Here is an 8733-nt window from a genome sequence, read left to right on the forward strand (position 1 = left end):
CTTCATCTTCTCCATCAAATGGAGGCTGTTGAAAATAAATCACAGGTGAGTTACTTATTGTTTGGTCGGTTGTTTTTTTTTGAATTCCCCACTTTTTATGAAATGGCGTGACAATACTCTGGCCACGCTGGGTCAGGTCAAAGGTGCATCCAGCCCAGCAACCCGTCTCCAGTCCATCACAGATCCCCAAAGAGATCAGTACACAGCAGTGGTCCTTGCCCAGGAGCACACAGCAAACTCCCCGCCATCGGCACCTCGGCGTCTTCTCACCCAGAAGCTTAGTGTCAACCTGAGAAATAACTCAGGTAGAAACCGAGAAGAAAAGTTCACTTCTGCCCCTGACATGGCAGCCAGGCTAATGAAACACGTGCAGGATTATCTTCGTGATCACCTTTAATCAGTTTTTAAAGCTACCCTGCACCAGACAGCCAAAATACTTCAAAGGGTGAAGTCTGGAGACTGTAACTTTCAATTACTTTTTGTTAAGGTACATCCATTCCTCACTTAATTTCAGTTAGAATCCAGTTTGTTTTATGAAACATGGCTGTAGACTCTGCCTCTGTGAAGGGGAGACTGTATCCCAACCAAGGGCTGCATTTCAGTTTTAAACACAGGTGATGAGGAAAGTGCCCGTGGGTGAGTCCCCGGGATACGGGCGCTGTGCAGGACTCAGCGAACAGTAAATCTCGTTTTCTCAAAAGCATTCAAACGCGTAATATTTGCAATGCAGACTGTAAATGCTAACAACTGCAACTGCTACACTTTAAAAACTTTAAAAATGTCGACTGGAATTTAGTAGAGAAATTATTAAAGGCATTTGTTAAAAATGTATGTTTTAAGCTTAGGAAATGCATGCCTTTAGCTAACACTCAGTGAAAGCCAATTGCAGAAATCTTTTCCAACTCAAGACCAGTAGAATTCCTTAAAGTTGGTATTTATCTACCATTTACTGCAGTACAGCGTTGCTTTTCCACCCGAGTGACTCGGAGAGCAGTGTCTCATTAACTGTGCAGAATAAGGGGTCTGTAACTGAGCATATTTCAAGGGGCGAGACCCATACCTTACCCCGAGGACACACAATACAAAAACTATTCTTGTGACTTAGCCGCAAAGCAGAGCGTATACACACCCTTATTATGTTTCCCCGTGGTTTCAAACTACTAAAAGGTATTTCTTCCATTTGACATGCATTTTCCTGCTCAAGTGTCTCCCATTCAATTTTGAAGATGGCTATTTATAACATTATTACAGTACAAAGAAGCCGTATTCAAAGGCAGTGCGTGATTACGTGGGTGCAATATAAAGAGCTTAAAGCCTAAATGGAGTCAGCCAAGAGTACAAGGAGATAATATCAGTACGAAAGGCCCCATTCTTGTCCCCTGAACCCCTTAGGGAGCCTTGAAAGAGAGCAGTGTTGGAGAGGCGGGAGGAGGTCACAGAGCACGGGAGGGTAACTCTTACCTGGCCTGCCAACATCTCATAGAGCAGCACTCCGTACGCCCACCAATCCACAGACTTCCCATAGGGCTGGTAAGCGATAATCTGTATAATCACAAAAAAAAACCCAAAGGAAAAACCCCTACGTTAACTAACACCCAGTCTTGTGACATGTTAGACAAATAGCAACATACAGACGAACATATTTCCTTGAAAAAGCCCAGAAAGGGAATCCTGTCATCCTCCCTCCAGCTAATCATTGGTTTCAGTGGGAGTTGGATTGTTTTGCAAATGTTAGTCTCAACCCATCTGCATCTTTTGATACTCTGATATCTTGGGAAATGCAGCTCTTGGGAGGCCTCGGGATGTGCGTTTGAAGGCAAGGAAGCACAATGTAGGAGACAAGGCAAAAATGTTATTCATCCATTTGTGTCAAAGCTCGAAACCATGAGACTCACTTAACTTCCAGATTATCAATAATTAAGCCTTTCTTTTCTTTTTAATATTTATATTTTAGTTCTGCTGTAAAAGGAATCAATATTTAAGAAAAGAGCAAACCCCCGAAAAGCTCAGTTACATTTTCCCAGGTTCCATGACTAAGATACTCTGAGCACGAAGCCAGATACCAGCTACACCAAAAAGGAAGGGGTTTCTGCTGTTCGGCCTAATGGAAATGTGAAGTATTTTGCATCCTCTGGGTTCACATCTGACTCACACAGAAGCAGAAATCGCGTTCTGACACAATGAAAGGCTGCAAGTGCCATCAGCACGCAGGTCCCCTCGCGCGTCATTGTCTTTAATCGAGGCCTCTTCAGAGAGCAGTGTTAATTTATTTAAGAGATGCGTTTGGGCACGCTGTAGAGGAGTTTTGAGGTGCAGAGTTCTCTCAGATCTCCTTCTAAATAACCGTGAAGGGATATTGTGCATCGTGAAGGGATGTAGGACGTCCCAGCCACTGCCCATCCGCAGCACCGCTCCACAGAACAAGCAGAGAACTGAGGAGTCATTACTCCAGGTGGGCTCACGTTTGTCTTCCCGTCTGCATGTGGGTTTACTCTTTGTGAAACAAACTGCTAAGACAAGTACACATCACATATTGTAGAATTTTTAGTTGTCCGAAAGAGAAGTTGAACCCGCAAGTTGTGTAGTTTCTCAGGAAAATACCGAGTCGCCGGTTCAGCAAAGCAGGGCTGCCTGGCTACTGAATAAAATTAGAGTCCCTACGTGATTTTACGTTTTTCACTGGGGTAACAGCAGTACATGAACTAAAAATCACTGCAATGTTTCTAAGCAAAGGATTTCAAAATCAATCGCGCTTTGAAATACACTACACAACCAGTAACAAGCAGTAAGAAGATTCTCAGCTGAAAGGCCCTACACAAAGGCAATCTTTATTAGTTGTCTTTTAGCGGTAATATGCGCTTTAAAATATATATTTGGGACGTTCATTTCATATTATAGTGGTTGACATACTAGGTGACTCTCCCTCTAATTTCTATCACCAGTAAGTTCCCAGAGGTCCGCTGGAATCAATGGTGCTTCTTGAAAGACCAAACACTTTCAAAATTTTATCCAGAAAAAATACTGGCCTGTACACACAGAAAATGATAAAACATTTCATCCTCAACCCTTCTCTGACAATCTCTCCTTGCCATATGGAAAAGACTATTTTATCAAAATAAAATTTCGATAAAAATTTTGTCTGTCCAGGAGGCCACAGTCCACTTCTCCTTCTGTTGTTAAAGAGTTTGATGGGAGTGTCGAAGAGAGGAAATCTTTTAAATACGGTACTGCAATGTCATAAAATGAAAGATGTAACAAAGCCCGGACTCAGCGACGCCTTTTGTTTATCCAGCAGGAGGTGAGTCAAGATTGGGTCGTTCTCTAAATAGCATTCTCATCAGCAACTGTAATCTGCCCCAATTAAATCTGCCTTTGTGAGAGAATATCAAGCAGAATCATCAAGAGAGACAGAATTAGCATGAAAAAAGCTCCTACATTTAACTTAACATATGGTCAGAGTCACCAAAATTTTTGCCCTGTTTGATGCCTCATGTCAACATCAGCAGAAGCATCCGATGAAGAGAGCAGTGCCCCCTCCGAGCTGGCACACACCTCCCACGCCTGAACCAGTCGCTTGATGAAAGAGTGGGGTTTGAGAAATAAATATGAACACCGAGTTCCACTGGGACTGGAGAGGTCCCACTGCAAATGCAATAAAACCACTTTTTTCATTGAATCACAACGTAGGACAAGGCAGTACTGTCGATGTCCGCTGCTGGACACCACAAGTTTCTTCCTTTAATCCTGATTAAATTCACCCAGTTTGAATCACCAGCTTAATCCTGGTAAGGGTATGATACAAGTGAAACACAGAAAAGCGATCTGCCACGTTCATTCGCCAACCTGCGTGTCATGCACAGAAACCGGCGGTTGTACTCATAACACTGGGAGCTATTCAAAGCATTAATTGGAAAATGTAAACGGGAGGAAAGAACGCTCACTTCAAGGAAGGGATTACATGTGGGAGGAAGCAGATGAGTTTTCAATATACAGTCAAACATGCATTGGTACAAACTCAGCAAGTTATGTCGTATTTTCGGTAGTTCCCTCCTCCTCATCCAAAAACCATCACGTATTACCTACCAGCTGCTGCACTCAAAGCCATCGCTGGCTGCCTTGCAGCAACTGCCAAAATAATCCTATCTGCCTGTACAAATTTTGGTATCTTTTAGAGTAAATAGGGGTATATTAACATGACCTCCTATCTCACTGCAGCGTGCAGAGCAGACCCATGGAGCAGCGAGGCAGTTCATGTGCCCAGAAATGAAGACCCGTACCCTCCTCCAGCTGCGACCTCTGCTTTCTACTGGCCAGGGAGGAGTGGAGAGTTGATCTCCTTTCCTTCCCTTCCCCTCCTTCTCCACCATTAATTTAAACGATTGCCTTTTTCATCTCCTCTTGCATTTCAAGTGTCCCATTTTCCCTACCTATTACTGTACTTTAAGAGCTCTGCCTTTCCAGATTCCGTGGATTTGAGAGCTCAGGAGGAATTTCTCTCATCAAGCCAAATTGGCAGAGGAACGTTGATTCCTTTTTTTCTTTCTTTTTTTTCCATTTTGCCTCCAAGGAAGGCACAGTTAAGAACAGGACACAGAGATTAATACCAGCAATTTGCAGGAATGTTTAGATCATTGCAGCTTGCAGCTGGTAGCCAGTTGGGATGAAAAGATTATATCCCACAGGCAAGAGAAAATATTTTGTGAACATATCTTGTATCTACTGGAAAAGTTAAAACTCAGTTATTAAAAGAAATAAATATTGCTGCTACAAGAAACAGTCAAATGTACACCTTCCAAACCTTTGTAATACCTATCAGCCTCCCATAATCCCGGCAAATGCAAGGTTAGAACTTAAGGTGTTGAGACTATTAGATGGAGGAGAAGGGGAATGGAGTTTCTAATTTAAATTCTCCTGAAATTCAAAGGCAGTGCTCTAGCTGCTGCAGGGATGCTGATGGTGGGGTTCGGTATTGCACCACAGGCAGCGGGGCTGTGCCGGCAGGATCCCATCCCGCTAATCTTCTTGACATCCATCTCCTTCTGTCTCTCTTGACTGGCCAAGGAAATACAAAGTATTAATTGATTTCATGGCTATTTTACCACTCTGACCATAAATATTAAAGTTCAGCGCATCAATAAATGTTCTTTACTAGATAACCACTTTCTGCCTTACAGAAGTGGTCAAATCAGGAATTCTACCAGTTTAACCTCTGCACATTTCTCAAATTGGAGAGGGTAAGAAAATGAATAGTAACTCCAGTGCGTTATACACCTAAGCAATCACAAATGCTGACTTTCCCAATTGTTAAAAAAACAAAGTATTATTTTACAGCACACCAAAGCGTGCAAGTCCACTCTGCTGAATGCGGCACCATATTCTCCTGCTTCTCAGTTCGGAGATCATACGTGTGAAGCCAGCTGAGATGTCCCTGGATGGTCCTTCCAGCCGTGTCACCTCTGAACTAGCTCTGTGGGTAGTTCACGTGGAGGCAGGAGGAGCTCCTTCAGAGCCCACTCTAGACACAACTTTATTTCCCAAATACTGATGAAAAGAGCTAATTCTCTATGTTTGAGTGAAACACGCTCACAGGACTACTCGACGCTAGATACCTTCAGCAGTTTATTTAGATTTAGCTCATTTATCTCCACCCAGCAGGGAATAGTACTGTGCAAATGCAACCTCATTATAATCTATTATAAATTTATAAATTTTAGCCCATGGAAACCTGCTAAAATGTTCCTGCAAGCAAAACATGAACCTTACTTTGAAGTTTACCACAGACCTAGTTAGCAATTTGTCAGTCACAATAATGCGTTCCGAAATGAAAGAGAATCAGCCAACTAAAAAACATAACAAAATGTCTGCTTGTAAGATAATAGAAAGACTAATTTCCTCCCAGTTACTGAGTGTTTTGGTAAAAGGTTTATTTCTTTATATGAAATTTCCAAATAAAGTAAAAGAAACCATTCCAACACTGACCCGTATTGAGCATTTTGGCACTGACAACGTGTTCTTTGGTATTATCTGGCACAAGACTATTGCCACAGAAAGGACACTTTTTAATTTATCATATTGGCTTCATTTATGTTTTGACAGGAGAAAATGAAATACTGCTCTGGTTGTTTGATATCCTGCTGCAAGCAAGAGCAACTTGTGAAAAAGCAACGTTCTATAATACACCATATTTCACTCTGAAAAGCATGAATTAGCAACTGGAAAAAACCAAACTATTTTTCATTCCAGTTTCACAGAGATGACAAAATTCACCTTAGACGCTAATTTACTTGCCCATGTGTAAATCTCCCATATTCCAACAAACATTCAGCTACAGCCAGAAATGTTCCCGCCAGAGCTGCCTCTCGCCCAGCACTCAGCGGAACACCGAGCAGTGCGGAGCAGGATACAGCCTCTCGCGCTGGATTTGCAGCCAAACAAATCAAGACTCTGGAAAGCTCAGTATGCACAAACACCAGATTTTAATATTCATATTTTTGAATCATTTCCAAATCACCACATGTGCTTGTTCTTAATGTTTTATACCTAAACTGCTGAAACACGGCTCATATCCAGGCTAAAGATCTGAACTCTACGCTTGTATTTGTCGCAGTGCTTTAAAGTAGAACCGTATTTCTCATGAACAAATTTTCATTTTAGAGATGCTGCAGTCAGGTTTGTGTTTGAACATGATTTTCCGTGGCTCGAACGCAGCCCAGGTACTGCCAAGTCACAGAAAACTCAAGTCAAATTACGGATTTATTCCACCAACCCCATTCAAGCCCTGACCTCATAGCTTGGTTGAGGCTTTCAATGACTGGAGCTTTCCCGAGATCCAAAGCTGTAACTCAGAGCACCTCTGTACCATTTGTAAGACGTGGCCTGGGAAAGACTACAGTAGTTTTGCAGGGAGGTCTGTGAAAAGCTTCAAGACCTCATGAGTCCCTTCCCAAAAATCAATGAGCGGTTTGTGATTTCCTGAAAATGCCAAACAATCCTTTAAACGGACGTATCCTTGTCAGCTGTGTGCACTTGTGGAGAAATACATTAAAGAAGCTGTGTTTGCTCCCAATAAAAGGTTTGCTGACCTCAACAACAGCCTCAACAATGCCCACGAGCTCTCTATAACTTCACAAACTGAAGCACAAAGTTCTTCATAATAACAAATGTTATTATACATACAATAACATTTCCAGGCTACAATTTAAAATCACAAGGTGGTGATCCGGCTGTTTTTTGGTGATCCAGCAAAATCTGAAGCACTGATCTCATAAAAAGTTAGGTTGTCAATCAACTAGATATTTCTTAAAATCGTGAAGTCTTACGGATAATGTTGTATTAATTCACAAAGTTATTCAATACACCTGCAGAAGTATAAACAGTACCATCCACAGAGTATCCGGAGCTGCAGCTATCCAAACCTGGTGGTGTAAAATGTGCACAGGGACAATTTTCATTTGAGAGACTAAAAGGTTCTTGAAATGGTAAATATTTACCTCTGGTGCAATGTAGTCTGGAGTGCCACAGAAGGTCCTGGTTGTTACTCCATCTAACATATGTTCTTTGCACATTCCAAAATCAGCAATTTTAATGTGTCCTTCAGAATCCAACATCACATTATCTAATTTCAGATCTCTATGAAGAATCACAGTAATTTAATGTTAATGTTTAGGATCAGCTAGGGCCAAATTATCTACTTCCCAGTCTAGGTGAGGGGTACGTGTAGCTATTTGGGGGGTCAGAGGGGACAGGGGCGCACATGCACGGCAGTCCGCAGTCCGGAGGGGGCTGAGCACCTCACCGCAGATATGGAAGAACCACCATAAGCCCTGAAACTGGACACTCAATGAAGGGACGGATGTATATGACCACGCACACACACACACTGAGACTTCTGAGCACGTAAACCAATGCAACGTCCCACAGGAATGCAGAAGGTAATATTTTACACTTTCCCGTTGAGTTGGGCAGAGCACAGACGTCGGAAAAGCTCAGGTAAAGCAGTGGCTTCTCCTTACAGCGCACCAACACAACAAAACGAACACTGCAGCAACGGCTTTTTATAAAACATTTAAAAAATGCACTGCAACGTTAAAGGAACCGATCCTTTTGGGATTTTAAAAATAGTTCAGAAATTACTTATGTCAGGTGAAACTCACCTATAAATAATTCCTCTGTTATGGAGAAAGAACAACCCAACTGAGATCTCGGCCGCATAGAACCTGTGTGAAAAACAAAACCAACAGATTTTTTATTGCTTCGTGAGTTCCTTCTGACAAAATATTTTGGGAATGCATCACGGTAAAGAATGTTAGTATAACAGCATATAAAGTATAATATACATTTTTATGCGTTAATATATATATACACACTATATATTACAAAGTATAAAAATATATATTACAAGCAGATGACATAAAAGACACCTTTCTTCAACTTGACTTTAACAGGTATTTCAACTATTTCATGATAAAATAATGCAGAATTGAAAAAAAATTTGAAAATGTCTCCCTAGACCAGAAAAACTGCTGCAGCTGGAGCACAGCATTTTACTGCGCTGATCTGACTCCGTCTGCAAAGGTCATTATCTCTAATCACATATCAATGCTGAATTCAGGATGCGGCTCAATTTACATTGCAATTCACATGGCATGAAATAATTTGCAGAAATAGTATTCCTTTATGCAGGCTGTTAATGGATTAATTACATAAAGCTAATTCAAATGATTACCTTATAAA

General features: G+C 41.6%; 1 long non-coding RNA gene across 1 annotated transcript; it reads right to left on the reverse strand.

Annotated features, from left to right (window-relative positions):
- Nucleotide 1: 1 nt before the first annotated feature.
- LOC309679025 lies at nucleotides 2-8171 on the reverse strand. Its single transcript, XR_014269805.1, has 4 exons — nucleotides 8154-8171; nucleotides 7491-7629; nucleotides 1462-1542; nucleotides 2-25 (listed from the first exon to the last, which is right to left on the reverse strand). It is a non-coding gene; the product is annotated as an uncharacterized lncRNA (long non-coding RNA).
- Nucleotides 8172-8733: the final 562 nt, after the last annotated feature.

This window comes from Vanellus vanellus, assembly GCF_965231255.1.
Source record: "Vanellus vanellus genome assembly, chromosome: 17".
Classification (NCBI taxonomy): domain Eukaryota; kingdom Metazoa; phylum Chordata; class Aves; order Charadriiformes; family Charadriidae; genus Vanellus; species Vanellus vanellus.